Source organism: Pongo abelii, chromosome 4 (assembly GCF_028885655.2).
Source record: "Pongo abelii isolate AG06213 chromosome 4, NHGRI_mPonAbe1-v2.0_pri, whole genome shotgun sequence".
NCBI classification, from domain to species: domain Eukaryota; kingdom Metazoa; phylum Chordata; class Mammalia; order Primates; family Hominidae; genus Pongo; species Pongo abelii.
Window position 1 is genome coordinate 75136485 of NC_071989.2, and position 16643 is coordinate 75153127.

Here is a 16643-nt window from a genome sequence, read left to right on the forward strand (position 1 = left end):
TCAGAATATAGATTGATATATGTGTTTCTTTGAGAAAATTTTCTCATATCCCAGGTGATTTTGGCTATCGGACAAGAGGTAACTTCAGGTCAGTAAGTTGTTAGAATTCAGTGACAACTACAATGGTTTTCCCTTACACGAGGCTTTGCCTTCTGCAGTTTCGGTTACCCACAGTCAACTACAGTCCAAAAATATTCAATGGAAAATTCCAGAAATAATTCATAAGTTTGAAATTGCATGCTCTTCTGAGTAGAGTGATGAAATCTTGTGCCATCATGCACCATCCAGGGCAAGATATGAATTATCCCTTTGTTTAGCATATCTATATATGATACCCGCCCATTAGTCACTTAGTAGTAGCTGTCTCAGTTATTAGAGCAACAGTACATGGTGTATATAGAGTTCGACACTATCTGTGGTTTCAGGTATATTCTGAGGGATCTGGAAATGTATTCACCCCTAATAAGGGGAGACCACGGTATAGCAAGAAGAGTTCACATTTGTCCAATGTGATATTATTAGAATGTGGCTGTTGTTAGATATTAGGAATGCTCTCTGTGGTAGAGTGTCTACTGCATTATTGAATCCGGTGGTAGTTGGGGATTAGAAACTGAAGGCCCTTCGGGGTGTTGTGTGTGTGTGGTGGTAGTGGTGATGTTTTTTAAATGCCCATATAGCATGCATGCATGCATTCATTTACTTATCTTTTTACTGAACTGGGATGATTAATAATCATACAGCACTCTTTCAGGTGATTTTTTTTTTTTTGAGATGGAGTCTCGCTCTGTCACCAACCTGGAGTGCAGTGGCGGTGTGATGTTGGCTCACTGCAACCTTTGCCTCCCAGGCTCAAGCGATTCTTCCACCTCAGCCTGGGACTACAGACACGCGCCACCACGCACGCCCAGCTAATTTTTTTACTTATTTTTTTTTTTTGGTACAGATGGTGTTTTGCCATGTTGCCTAGCTGGTTTCGAACTCCTAGGCTCAAGCAGTCCACCTGTCTCAGACTCCCAAAGTGTTGGGATTACAGGTGTGAGCCACTGCCCCTGGCAGGAAAAAATTTCTTCAAAAGAAATTTCAACCTTCAAAACAAAAAGTATATAAACCTGAACACAAGTTGTGCATTTGGAAGAATCTGCTCTAGTCTGCCGATATTTTTTCACCCTGAAGCACAACATAGCTGGAGTTGGATTTCTGGTGAAGACTTTAATAATTCCGCTTGGAGATGACATTGTCATATCACCAGTGATCTCCACAATACACCTGAAACGGGGATTTTGAAAAGTGCTGGGATTACAGGTGAGAGCCACCACACCTGGCCTTCTTTAAGGTAGTATAACCATGCTGCTATTTGTGTATGGTAATAATATTACAAGCAGCTTAGAATGTAGTTGTTTGGATGAGTCAGAATATATTTAACCAGTCACTACTAAGGTATATTTATTTAGCACCCTCTCCCATTATTTTTTGCTATTATAATTTAACCCTTTTTGTGAAACTGTGGTATGTATGTCTAGGTGTATTTTTTAGTACAGATCGTCCCCAATTTAGGATGGTTCAATGTAGGATTTTTTTACTTTATGATGGTGTGAAGCAATACATGTTCAATAGAAATCCTACTTTGAGTACCAATACAACCATTCAGTTTTTCACTTTCAATACAGTATTTGGTAGAGTACGTGATATGTTCAACACTTTCTTATAAAATAGGCTTTGTGTTGGGTGATTCTGCCCAACTGCAGGCTAATGTAAGTGTTCTGAGCGTGCTTAAAGTAGGCTAGAGTAAGCTATGATGTTTGATAGGTTACGTGTATTAAATGCATTTTTTACTTAAACCTATCATAAGTGGAAAATATTTCATCGGGATGTAACCCCCATTATAAGACAAGGAGCATCTGTACTTTTTCTGAGGATAAATCTTTAAAAGTAGACATTGCGTGTGCACATTAACTTTATTTATACGTGTTGTCAAATTGTCATCAAGGACATTTATACTATTATATGCTTCCACTAAGAGTGTGATAATCGATGTGTCTGTATAATGCTAGCTAACACGTGGTGTTACCAGTTTTTTTTTAATTGCCAATCTGATGGAAATAATGGTAATTTGATCACTTAAAAATTCATCTAATGAGGTGAGCAACTTAAATATTCTTTCTGGTTTTATTTCATTTCAGGAGTCGTGTTTATTGCCCTTTTTTCATTTTTCTGTGGAGGCCATCTTATTGATTTGGAAGACGTATTAATTCTTAGATTCTTTGATTTCATAACTTTTAAAAACACAGTTGATAGTGTCCTTTGTCATATGTTTTATGTAGTTTAATATATTTTATGATTTCTAGCTTTGGTCATCTTATACAAAGTGAAGTCAAGACTCATAGAATTTAATGTAAGAGCTGGAGATTTTCATTTGGGGTTGGTCCATGGACTTGTAAGTATTCTGAGGATGGACTTCATAGTTCTCCAATACAAATTGAATACAACATTGGAATTACACATAAATTTTTATTTTTCTGATGACAGGTTCAGTCAAATTCATCTGGTTCTCATCATATGACACTTATGACTGTGTGCCCCCTTTTATATAGCATATATATTTAAATGCCCCTTTTTTCTGTTTCAAGTGAAATTCATAGGTAGTATAATCTTCCAACCCATACAAAGAATTTAAAAGGAGAAAAAGCAACATGATTTTTTCTTGACTGGAACAAAGAACACGTGACAGACAAAAATGTTAGAATACTTTGCCATGACCTCATTAGAAAATATTGTTAAGGCTTTGCATTGGAGTTAACCGGAAGCTTCAAAAAGTGTTGATGCCTGTTTCTTTTAAAATTAAACATACAGCTACATCAGTTCCACTCCTAGGTATTTGCCCGAGAGAGGTGAAAACATGTCCCCAAAACGTATAGGGAGATTTATAACAGCTTTAATAGTCCACAAATTAAAACAACTCTGCTGTCGGTCAGCAGAAAGAACAGATAAACAAATTGCAGTATATTCATACGCTGGAATACTACTCTGCAGCCAAAAAGAATGAACTACTTTTTTCATGATGAAATGTATATGAATGAATCTCTGAAACATTGTGTTTAGTGAAAGAAGTCAGATACAGAAGAGTACACACTATATGATGGATTATGTTTATATGAAGTTCAGAAATGAGGCTATAGCATTAGAAATATGAGGAATGATTGCTTGTGGAAAGTAGGGCATTGACTGGATGTGAGGCAGGAGGGTACTTTCTCAGTAGTGGAACTGTCCTGTATCTTGATTGGGGTGTTTATTACTCCAATAGAGTTGTACACCTAAGACCTCTGCATTTCGCTATACATAAACTTTACCTCAGAAACAAACAATGAAACAGAGCAAAAATACTGATGCCTATGTCCTACCTTCTAGAGATTCTAATTTAATTGGTTAAGGGTGTTGGCCTGGGCATAGATGATTCTCATGTGCCGCCAGAGTTAAGAATCACTGATTAGATGCTTTTGCCCTTGGATGTAGGCTCTTCATGAATGCAACTGCTACTCATGCAGATTGACAACCAAATTATAATTAAGAGAGGCATTGCTATCCTTGACAAGATTTTTTGAAGTGGAGAGACAACACTTGGGGAAATTTCAAACAAGTTTAATCTTCCCTTAATTTACAGTCTATTAAACTAGTGTGTAAAAAAACTCCTTCCCTTTGTCTTTATATGTGTACAGTTAGGTTCTAGGCTTAGATAATTATAAAATTTTTTTCAGCTTCATGGCTGGAGGACATTTGAAAGTTGGTACAGGATATTAACCACCACTGGCCTTTGGCAAGTCTATTCATTGTGACAACGAAAATGTTTCTATGTATTTTCAAAATGACTCTTTTGACAACCACTGACTGTCTTAATTCCCTAAACCTCCCTATCCGTATGTGTTTAATTTCCATTAAAAGGGAAAAATTTTAAACATTTGATTAAAAACCTTCTTAAAACATCCCAATTTTAGGTCCACAATTCCTTCTGTGTAATTCTGAAATTCAGAAATTCCTGAAAATTGGACTTTTCTCTTTTTTTGCTGTCTTCACTTTGCTCCCAGTTAAAAGGGCTGCCTGAAGAGGGCAGGTGGCCTTAATTATGCACAAGCAAGTGTTCTGGCACTATAGCCTCACCCCTGGGCATGAACTTTTTTCCCTAATTCGTTTGGTTCATAAAATGTGACTTATGCTGAACTGTGATGTGAGGCTGATACTGGTGTTTATTTATATCGTTTTCCCATCAGAGTTAATATTTGTAAATTATACTTCCCTGCAGCAGTATTTTCCAAAATGAAAAATTCTCAATTCTGAATCACATCTCCTGGCCTGAAGAGTTTGGATAAGAGATTGTAGATCTGTATTGCCAGTGTAAATGTATTAATTGTGATTGTTAAGAGCAGGAGTTTTTAATTTGTGGATGATCCATGGACTTGTAAGTTAACATTAGCTAGCAGTTAAAGTTAGTGAAAATGCTGTTTTTGAGGGGGTTGGGAGGCTAATAAAGAGCATCTAGACTTATTTCCATTAGGAAATTCCAGCTTTATTTTATAATACTGAGTATGACTATTGATGACTTTTTTTTGTCAGTTCTCTTATTCTGTAGTCTACTTTTTTTGCATTTGAGGTAGAGAATGTGTGGTGATGAATTTTAGCTATCTTTGGTGGGGAGGGTGCTTTTTGGTTTTGAGAGCAAGTGGTCAATTTGACTGACATGATTCCTGTGCTGGTATCATGGGAGCATACAGATGAGTCACTAATGAGGTGCCTTACATAGTACTGTATCTTTTTGGTGCTGCAGAAAGCTAGTTGTCTGACATTTTTTACCACAGAGTTGTTGTAAAACCAAGTAAGGTTTCTTAAAAGTTGTATACATGTTAAGTTAATATTTGAAAGAAATGCCTTTTAGAGTAATTACTAGAGTGCTTGACTATGTCGCATTTTTTAAAGCTATGTGGATATAAGAGCAATTGTTATTTGTAAATGTATAGTGTATATTAAAGATGATATCTGAATAAAGAGAATCAAGAGTGAGTGCTTTTACATTTGAATGCAAAAGTTCTATAGGTCAGTGATTTCCTTCCTGACTTGTGTCCCAAAATGTATATAAAATGTGTTTGATTACAACATTTCTTCTTTTCTACATAAATTGCCACTATGAAAATTTTATTGGGAAATTGGAGAAACTGGCTATTAAGCTACTAGAAAAATGTCGGAATCCATCCATAAGGCTTCATAGTTTAAAATACAGGTTTACAAATGTGTATGTGTGTGTAATTTGGGTGTGGAATAACTAAAACCAAATATTAGGACTTACGCAACGTGAGAGAAGAAACAATGAATTTGTATACTATGGTTCTGCCTAAACCTCCATAGCTTTTTACTATAATATAGTGTGTTAAATGATGGTATATTTATATTTAGACATTTCATAAATGAAGGTGTTTTATATTCCTGCTTTTATATTTAATACTGGGGAGTTAAGTATCTTAAATTATTTTCCCCCTCTTTTAGTAATTTTCATCAGGGCCTACAATTTTCTTCAAACATAAGGCTCATCCTGAGGTTAGAAAGGTAAACAAGTAATACTTGAACTGGCAAAATTATTTTTCCATGACTGTAATATTCTCTGTGTAACTATGCACTTCTAATTAAAGCCTCTTTAAATCTGATATTGTTCATCAATTAACAGTTTGGTTTAGTAATACTAATTAAGGATGGCTCTAAAATTTAAAACTTTGAAAATTAGGATTGTTTCATTTAGTCTAATGCTTTTGATTTGTAATTCTTACAGTGGTTGTTCACAGGATATTAACTTTTCCAGTTACCAGATAAAGGTTTTTTGTTTTCCAGATGATGTCTGTCCTGAGATTAATTTTTTAAAACAATAAAATATACATTTGTCTCATGTGAGTATCAGGTCGTAATTCCATTATTCACAGAAGTTTCATCATGTGATTGATTACTTTTTAAAAGATAAATTTTTGATAGAATTAATTAAAATAACTACTTTAGAATAGCTTTTTATTGCATAACAATAATTCTCAGATCCATCCAAATAAAGGTGAATAAATTACTTTTTTATTCTTTTGTTCTTTTCTAAAGTAGTTTCCTATATGCATTGGTTGTTATTATTTGGAAACTATTAATTGAGTAATATTAAATTGGCAACTTTGAGGTAGGATACAACCAAACAAATGGAATTCTCAAGTTATCACTCTGTCAACTATATCTAGAGTTTACTTTTGATCTTTAAAAACTTTACATGGCAGCCTGGCCAACACGGTGAAACCCTGTCTCTACTAAAAATACAAAACAATTAGCTGGGCGTGGTGGCAGGCGCCTGTAATCCCAGCTACTCCAGAGGCTGAGGCAGGAGAATCGCTTGAACCCGGGAGGTGGAGGTTGCAGTGAGCTGAGATCGTGCCATTGCACTCCAGCCTGGGCGACAGGAGCGAAACGCCATCTCAAAAACAAAACAAAAACAAACAAAAAAACTACTTTACATGAAATTCTTAGGGAAAATAAATGAGAATGTATTGTTCCTTTACAAATGAAGATACCGCTGCTGAGTTGTATTTGGTAGTGAAATTTTAACATAGACAAATTTTATTTTTTTCTAAGTGATTTGCATTTTTGGTATGACTATTTTCTTTTTTTTTGAGATGGAGTCTCGCTCTGTCGCCCAGGCTGGAGTGCGGTGGTGCGATCTCAGCTCACTGCAAGCTCCGCCTCCTGGAGTATTAAATATAAAAGCCATTCTCCTGCCTCAGCTTCCCGAGTAGCTGGGACTACAGGCGCCCACCACCACGCCTGGCTAATTTTTTGTATTTTTAGTAGAGACGGGGTTTCACCATGTTAGCCAGGATGGTCTTGGTCTCCTGACCTTGTGATCTGCCTGCCTCGGCCTCCCAAAGTGTTGGGATTACAGGCGTGAGCCACTGTGCCTGGCCGGTGTGACTATTTTCTTTCAAGTTGAAAGTCGGGTTCCATGAAACTCTAGTATTAGATGGATTTAGGTGAAGGTTAATACCTCTGATTGTTTGAGGCCTGAAATATAACTAATTAAGCAGTAGTGAATCTCTTACTACATTTGCTTCAAAGCAGCTACTTCATAATTGAACGTGTGTGTCATTAATTCTAGAAATCTGTTAAACATTGATTTGGTGTTGTATCAGAGGAGGATACAGAAGAGGATTGGCACTGACTAGTGGTTTTAAGGCACAATATTGGAATCACCTGGGGAGCTCTATAACATGTACATACCTTGATTGTGTCCCAGGTCTTTTGGAGCAGAATCCTGCTGGTTGGAGAACAGGCAGTGTAGTTTGGTAAAATCTTCAGATAATTCTGATATACTCATTTGTATAAGATTACTGAAATTAATTCTATCCTCAAGGAATATATACTTTGTCAGAGGAAGGAAAACTATATACTTGCAACAACATGGGCTCTGTATAATGACAGCAATAATAATAATGATAGCCAACATTTGTACGACACATATCCTGTGCAGAAGCATTGATTTTCAGGTACTGTAGACATTTGCACTAATCTTGCCTCTCTATAGCTCTTTCTCAATACAGCAGCCAGAGCAATCTTTTTTTTTTTGAGATGGAGTCTTGCTCTGTCACCCAGACTAGAGTGCAGTGGTACAATCTCTGCTCACTACAGCCTCTGCCTTCCAGGTTCAGGAGATTCTGCCTCAGCCTCCCAAGTAGCTGGGACTACAGGCGTGGGCCACCACGCCCGGCTAATTTGTGTGTGTGTGTGTATATATGTATATATATATATTTTTAGTAGAGATGGGGTTTCACTATGTTGGCCAGGCTGGTTTGGAACTCCTGACCTCAAGTGATCCCCCCACCTCGGCCTCCCAAAGTGCGGGGATTACAGGCGTGAGCCCCTGTGCCTGGCCAGAACAATCTTTTAAAAACTTAAATTAGATATTACTCTTCTTATTTAAAACCCTCTAATGAATTCTCATTGTGATTAGAATAAAATGTAAACTGCCTAAAATGTAAACTGCTTATTATGATTTATAAGGTGTGTACTCAGTCTGTTTGGGTTCTGTGATGTCATCTTGCATAATTGTTTCTGTGTTCATTATGTGGTGGTCACACTGGTGTTTGTTCCCACATCCAGGCATTTATACCTTCTCTTTTGGCTGGGTTGCTTTTCTCCAGATCTATGACAGGCTGTTCTTACCAGATTTGTTTTTCTTTTTTCTCTTTTTTTGAGACGGAGTCTCACTCTGTTGCCCGAGCTGGAGTACAGTGGGCGATCTTGGCTCACTGCACCCTTTGCCTCCTGGGTTCAAGCGATTCTCCTGTTTCAGCCTCTCAAGTAGCTGGGACTACAGGCATGTGCCACCATGCCTGGCTAATTTTTGTATTTTTAGTAGAGGTGGGTTTCACCATGTTGGCCAGGCTAATCTTGAACTTCTGAGTTCAGGTGGTTTGTCCACCTCAGCCTCCCGAAGTGCTGGGATTACAGGTGTGAACCACTGCACCTGGCCCCATTCTTATCAGATTTAACCTTCAGTGAGATTTCTCTCGTTCAATCTGACTGAAGTTGCTCTTCCTCTGATTCCTCTCCCCTTAATGTGTTTTTAGTTCATGGCACATAACACAATCTGAATTTTCCTTATCATTTACTATTGTTTTTTCCTTCTTGGAATGTAAGCTCATTAAGCCCAGACATCTTGTATATATTCAGTCATGCCTGTATCCTCTTGATAAATCCATGGGATCAAATAGTGTCCCTTGAAGCATCATCGCATGCAAATAAAATGATGGTGCAGTTAAGCTCTACTATAACAAGGTATGTTAGGCTTTTTGTGTATATGTTCTCATGTGAAATTACGTTCGAGTTGAACATTTTCTGTAAAATTGTTTAATATACAGTCATGTGCCACATAATGACATTTTGGTCAATGATAGACTGTATAAACAGTGTTGATTTCATAACATTATAATGAAGCTGAAAAATATCTATTCCCTAGTGATATAGCTGTCATAATTTTATAGTGTATTACATGACTCATGGGGTTGTGTTGATGTTTGTGTAAACAAACTTTCTGCACTGCCAGTTGTATAAAAGTATAGTACAGTTATGTACAGTACACAGTACTTGACAGTGACAGTAAACAACTGTTACTGGTTTATATATTTACTATATGGTAACTTTTATTATCTTTGAGTGTGCTCCTCCATATAAAAAGGTAGGCCGGGCATGGTAGCTCACACCTGTAATCCCAGCACTTTGGGAGGCTGAGGTGGGCGGATCACCTGTGGTCAGGAGATTGAGACCAGCCTGACCAACATGGAGAAACCCTGTCTCTACTAAAAATACTAAATTAACCGGGCATGGTGGTGCATGCCTATAATCCCAGCTATTGGGAAGGCTGAGGCAGGAGAATCGCTTCAACCCAGGAGGCAGAGGCTGCGGTGAGCCAAGATCGCACCCTTGCACTCCAGCCTGGGCGACAAGAGTGAAACTCTGTCTCAAAAAAAAAAAAAAGGTAACTGTAAGTCATTCCATGACGGGACCTTCAGGAAGTATTCCAGAAGAAGGCATTGTTATCATAGGAGATGACAGTTCCAGTTGTGTTGTTGCCTCTGAAGACCTTCCAGAGGGACAAGATATGGAGGTGGAAGACGGATAGTAATGATCCTGACCCTGTGTAGGCCTAGGCTAATGTGTGTGTTTGTGTTTTCGTTTTTAACCAAAAAGTTTAAAAAGTTAAAAAAAAATTTCTTTTAAATAGGAAGAAAAAAGCATGTAAAATAAGGATATAGGAGCTGGGCATGGTAGTGTATGCCTGGTAGTCCCAACTACTTAGCAGGCTGAGGTGGGAGGATCCCTTGAGCCCAGGAGTTTGAGTCCAGCCTGGGTAACATAGGGAGATCCCATCTCTAAGAAAAAGAAAAAATATTCTGGTTAGCTGTACAGTGTGTTTGTGTTTTACACCGTGTTATTACAAAAGTTAAGATTTAAAAAAAAAAGTTTATAATTTTATAATAAGCTAAAGTTTATTATTAAAGAAAACAAATGTTAAATAAATTTGCGTAGCCTAAGTGTTTATAAAGTCTGCCGTAGTGTACAGTAATGTCCTAGACCTTCACATTCACTCACTACTCACTCACTGACCCAGAGCAATTTCCAGCCCTGCAAGCTCTATTTATAATAGGTGTACTAGTTTTTTTTAATCTTTCATACCATATTTTTGCTGCACTTTTTCTGTGTTTAGATACGTTTAAATACACAAATACTTACCATTGTGTCACAGTTGCCTGCTGTATTCAGTACATCAGCATGCGGTATGTGTTCTTAGTCTAGTGGCAATAGGCCACACCATATAGCCTAGATGTGTAGTAGGTTATACCATCTAGGTTTCTGTAAGTAGACTCTGTGATGTTTGTACAATGATGAAATTGCCAAACAGTGCATTTCTTAGAACATATCCTGTCAAGCAGTGCACGATTGTTTCTTCCAACAAAGATGCCTTTGGTTAATCAGACCTTATACCAATTATTTATTGTGAAATAAACCATCTGAAACTTAGTGATATTATAAACCAAGAAGAGTCATCATTATTACCTATCATGGGTTTAGGGCTTATCTCGGCTTAGCTAGTTGGTTCTTGCTCAGATTCTTATGTGCTTGCAGTTAGATGGTTGCCAGGGGCCATGAGCCAGAGCACCTGCGTGTGACTTCTCAGTAAGACTTGAGTTTCCTTACAGCAAGTGGCTGGTTTCAGAGGGCAAGTGGATGAAAGGAAAAGGGCAAAAGCCTAAGTGGCAACTGTATTAGCCTTTTTATCCTAGCCTTGGACGTCATGTAGCATCACTTCTGTTGTATTTTGTTTTTAAGAAGCATGTCACTAAGACCAGCTCTTATTCCAATGACGGGGAAGAAGATTTCACCTCTTGAGGGGAGAAGTGTAAAAGAATTTGTGGAAAATGTTATACCTACCACGACCTCATTCTACAAAATAGTGGCATCTTGTTGGTTAGGGATTGAGTTCTAAAGTCAGTGTAAATAGAAGGTATCATGATGGGGAGACCATTATACATTCTCTGTCCGGCACGGTGAGGATTTTCTATAGGTTCAAGAAAAAGTTACTGTTTCTTAAGCTGAATATCAAATAAGATATATTTGGCTTGTGTTCAGTGCCTCTCTTGTATGGAAAATATATTTAAGTACTAGAGTAGCATTCAGCAAGGTGCAATTACCAGACTTTGAGAGGCTCTGTGGAAAAGAAAATTGACATCACTATCAAGCTAGTTACAAGACCTACATTTACTGAGTAAAGAAGAAAGGTAGGCAGAATTACTTGCATTATTACTTTTATTTAATTTTAATTAATTAATTAATTTATTTATTTGAGACGATGTCTCGCTCCGTTGCCCAGGCTGGAGTGCAGTGGCCCGATCTCGGCTCACTGCAACCTCCACCTCCTGGGTTCAAGCGGTTCTCCTGTCTCAGTCTCCCGTGTAGCTGGTACTACAAGCGCCTGCCACCATGCCCTGCTAATTTTTGTATTTTTAGTAGAGACAGGGTTCCCTTTGTTGGTCAGGCTGGTCTCAAAACTCCAGACCTCAGGTGATCCACCTGCCTCGGCCTCCCAAAGTGCTGGGATTACAGGCGCGAGCCACTGTGCCCGGCCTATTACTTTTATTTTTAAATTTGGAGAAATTATATAGCTCAATTCATAAATAAGTAGATGAACGAAGCAACTGCTTTCTTTTCCCAAATCTTTGTTTCAAATAAGAAGGGAAATATCGTGATTGAGAGGTCTCTTCCCTTCTTGTAGTAAAAATAATGCAATACCGTGTTTTAGGGCATATAAGTGAATGAGAGTTGGTATTGACCTTATGCTGCTGTGATATATGTCAATTAAAAAAATGCTAATGTGTCAATTTCGGGAGGATAAAGCAAAAAGAAAAAAATGCTAATATGAGAACAAGCATGCCAGCAAGCCATGGTCACCCCACACCCAATAAAACAGGTAAACAGGAAAACACAAAAAGTACCTGTGAGGATGAATAGTATATATAAAATATTTTCAAAGAAACAAGTTACTCTTATGTATCTTCAATAGAAAGGAAAAACTATTATTTATTCAGCTTATGTATAATTGTTTTCTGTTGCTGATTCAGTTACTTTTGGGAAAGGTAGTACAAGTAAAGCCACTCAATATGGCTTTGTGTGGGACATTCGGGTTTCTTAGAACAGCTAACGAAAATGTAGCTTTTATGCCCTTTGTTTTTTAACATAAAGAATCTGAGATTGAAGAGGTAATGTGTTCAGGATTACAGAATGGTAAATGGTGGAATTTAGACTCAAATATAAAGCAGTATTATTTCAAAGCCAGCTACTTTTATGTTCAGGTATATTGTTTTTGAATTTTCAGTGATTTATTGGTAGGCTTTTTGCTATCTGGGAATTCCTTCTATTAAAATTATATTGTCAAGTGTTGAAATTGCATTGACTCAACTAGTCAATTGACTCACTAGAAATTGCATTGTGTCAACTGGTTGCATTGACACAGCTTGATTTTGTGTCACTTTAAAAAAACTCACCCCCTGCTCCCCCAGGGAGCAAAAACAAATAAAAACCACTTATAAACATAGCTTTGTAGGAACAGTAGTTTCAGATACTGCTTCCTAAATTGTTCAAATATCTTAGCTTTTTAGTTCTGTTTGTTCCAAGGTGGTCATATATTGTTATTTTTCAATAATCAGATTTAGTTGTTTTGCCATTTTTGTTTAGGGAATTACTATTAATTGTTTTTTAATATTAAGCATGATAAACTTCAGATGTTCCTCTTTTTAAAGACCTGGTTCTCGTATATTGAGTGGTTTCACTTTTGTTACCTTGCCCCAAAGTAATTGAATCAGCAACAGAAGAAAGCATGACATTTTAATTGTCTGCATCAAATTACATAATCTGGTGAAGTATGAAGACTACACTGTTAAATTATTAATGACTTTTGTTTATTAAACCAAGCAGTGAAAGAGATGGTATAGGGACATTCCCCTCATATTTTATAAGTCATATTATTGGCTAAATAGTATCAGGATTGTTTTTAGCTCTGCATTGCTAACTGAGTGATCTGTCTAAAACTTAAATTAGACTATGTCCCTCCTTTGCTTTTAAGTCTTAAAAACTGCTGCTTACCAGTCAAAGTCTATATTACTTAGTATGGTATTTAAAGCTTTTAAGTTCTAGCCCCCTTCTGACTACCCTAACGTCATTCCTATATATTTCAAAGCCTATCTTACCGAAGTTTGTCTGCTGGCAACACTAACTACTTTTTTTCTGTATGTAGAGAGATTCTGCACTTTGGTTTATATATTCTGTTCTGTCCTATTAGACTGTTTCCCTTACCACCAGACTATTTGGTCTCCTTTTTCTCCACATTTGTAACTTTTTATATTCTTTTTAAGACGTGCTCTTGCTCTTTTGCTCAGAGTTGAGTGCAGTCGTGAATCAAAGCTCATCGTGGCCTTGAACTCCTGGGCTCAAGCAATCCTCCTGCCTCAGCCTCCCAAGTGTAGCTGGGTCTGCAGACATACACCAGCATGCCTGGCTAATTTTATTTTTATTTTTATTTTTAGAGAGGGTGGTGTTGTGTTGCCCAGGCTGGTCTTGAACTCCTGGCCTCAACTCCTGCCTTAGCTGGGATTACAGGTGTGAGCCACTGGGCTGGGTGGCTATCATGTTTTATCTAAAATTAGAAACTCCTTGAGGCAGGGACCATTTATCTTTGTATCTTCAGTGTTCAGCACCTAGTAGTAACTCAGCAAATGTTTGTTTTCTTTCTGACATATTTGTCATATTTGTATTTGTTGTATTTAGCATCAGAAAGCCAAATATGGTCATTCAACATTAATTTGACTGATTCCTTTTGTTATTTTAGTCCAGAATTGCTACCAAAGTGTTTAGGTTTGACCTTTTTGTGCCCATGAAGTCTAGTCGTTTTGATGATAAATCTAAATTGATTGAGGTGTAATGAAAAAGACAGCCAGGTGTCTAGAAGTGACTGTGACAATTGCAGATTTATCTTGTTTGTGCATGCTGGTTTTTTTTTCAGTGTTCAAAGCCTGTGTTGCATCAGGTTTTCAGGTTTAGATTTCCTAAATTTGGAACACAAAGTTCTCTTTTTAGAAGAATAGGTATTGAGCCCTTGAGCATGGGTAGAAAGAGACAGAGTGATTTGCAAAATAATGGAGGATGATATTTATATTTGAATTTTCACTTATTTGAACTTTCAGATTTCAGCTCAAAAGCTTTGGTGTAGTAAAGTATATTAATGAGACTCCTTGAATGAAAGTAACCGAAACCAGTAAAAATAAGGTAATAAGAATGTAATAGTTTCTTATGGACACTCAACAGCTAGAATGCAGTTAGTCTCAGAAAAGAATTAGAACAAATAACTGGAAGGCCATCAGGAATCCAAAATCATCAGTCTTTTATATTTTATATTTTATTTTTCTCTCTTCAGATGAGCATTATCTTTCTATGTCCATATGGTAGAAGGCGGCAGCTCCATAGATTATGGCTTCAGATGTTACAGTTCCGCTAAATGCAGAGACAGACTTGCTATCTTTCAGTCCCACTTACATATCCTGGGGAGAGAGCAGATGATTGACTGGCTTGAGTCGGGTGCCCGTTCCCTTTCCAATCTGTTCCATCTAGGAGGGCAGTGTTACCTGGTACCAAAATAGATGTTAGAGGACCACCCCTTTCAAATGGGAGAATAGCTCTCACAACAGGGCTTCTATATTGTGCAGGTTGCTTATTCCACATGCTGCTTGCCAAGATGTATACCTATAAGGGCTGCAGTTTTAAAATTTGTACAAAGGTGCTTTATGGATTTGTGGTAACCTTTTCTCAGAGAAAGGAAGAGTCATTGTGAATTGGGGGGCTATTCCAAGGGGGTCTGCTATGTCATTTTGGGGGGTGTTTATTGTCCATTTTAGTATTGCCAAACTCTTAGCATTGAAATATTAGATTTCTCTCACCCTTGGGCCAGGGAGTTTTATTGCAGCAAAAACAAAAATCCATATGTATATAAGTGTTTTCTCAATAGGTATATTGACAGTGGACTTACTATGATGTGGAGCTTTGACATTTGTGGACCTGCTGAGGTGTCCTTAACACTCATTGAGAACCATTGATGTTATGCAAATACTATTAAACTTTGCATCTAAGACTTCTTGTTTGTCCTGTGACCTTTGATTATATTTCAACATGCATAAAATACCTTAGAGAGATGGGGAGTGCCATGTATGTGAATGAACTTGGCACTAAGCACCCCATAGTTTCTACAGAAAAATTTAAAGAATATTTGTTACTTAAAATTAAGTACTTTCAAAATAATGTTTGGTTAAGTAGAAGCTTAAATTTTTGTTTTTCTTCTTTTTTTCTCCATATCTGTTATACTATTTCACTTACAAAATAAATCTTCAGCCCTAAGGGATGTTTGGGATAGTTTTATAGGATTATGGATTTTATTCCTAAAATAGATCTGAATGCTACAAAAAGTGAAACTTTTTAAAGATTGTCATCAAGTGGTGGTATTTTAAAGCTTTACTTATAAGCGGTAATAATTAACCTTTGAAAATCCTGCTGTAATAAGGTGGTGAGAGTGATCTAGCTTTATTTGGAAGGTTTTTGGTGTTCCTAATCATTCCCAGCCTAAATTAACCCCAAGGAAAACGAGAACTTCAGCCTGACCTCTCATTATTTTGCCAATTCCTCCGTTTTTTTCTGTTTCCTTTTGGTTCTTTTATTTCTGTTCCTTCTGTTCAGTTTAGGGGAAAGAATAAACTTATAAAGAAATTCACCTTAAGAAATTAGGGCCTTGTCACATATACACCATGGAATACTATGCAGCCATAAAAAAGGATGAATTCATGTCCTTTGTAGGGACATGGATGAAGCTGGAAACCATCATTCTCAGCAAACTATCCCAAGAACAAAAAACCAAACACCACATATCATAGGTGGGAATTGAACAGTGAGAACACTTGGACACAGGAAGGGGAACATCATACACCGGGGCCTGTTGTGGGGTGGGGGGAGCAGGGAGGGAAAGCATTAGGAGATATACCCAATGTAAATGATGAGTTAATGGGTGCAGCACACCAACATGGCACATGTATACGTATGTAACAAACTTGCACGTTGGGCACATGTACCCTAGAACTTAAAGTATAATAAAAATAAAATAAATTTAAAAAAGTAAATTAGGGCCTTGTCTCTTCCAGATTAATTTGCATTTTAATAGAGGATGTATGAAGAGGGACCAGAAGAAATAACTAATGGTGGAATTTCATGCACTGTGACACTCACATCTAGGATTCTCAAATCAGGTCATGCTTTTCAACAGGTCTGGTTCAGTTTCTAGGGCAGTAGACACACTGCATAAAAACATTTTATTTATAGTCACTTTCACTTAAAATACCACTTAAAGAACCAAAGAAGTAATTAGTGTATTGAATTGGGTAGGTGGAATGAGGAGTCAGTAGTAAGGCAAAAGGCCTGACCTGAACAAAGGATTTGATTCAGTAGTAAAGTTATATAAAGACAAATTGGGAATAGATTAAGGAGGTTTG

General features: G+C 37.2%; 1 protein-coding gene and 1 non-coding gene across 7 annotated transcripts in view; one reads left to right on the forward strand and one right to left on the reverse strand.

The window, feature by feature from the left end:
• ERBIN (erbb2 interacting protein) overlaps positions 1 to 16643 on the forward strand; it is a 151033-nt gene that overhangs the window by 27641 nt on the left and 106749 nt on the right. The gene's annotated exons all lie outside the window — the stretch shown is intronic.
• LOC112133632 (small nucleolar RNA SNORA76) lies at positions 4065 to 4166 on the reverse strand. Its single transcript, XR_002915261.2, has one exon. It is a non-coding gene; the product is annotated as a small nucleolar RNA SNORA76 (small nucleolar RNA).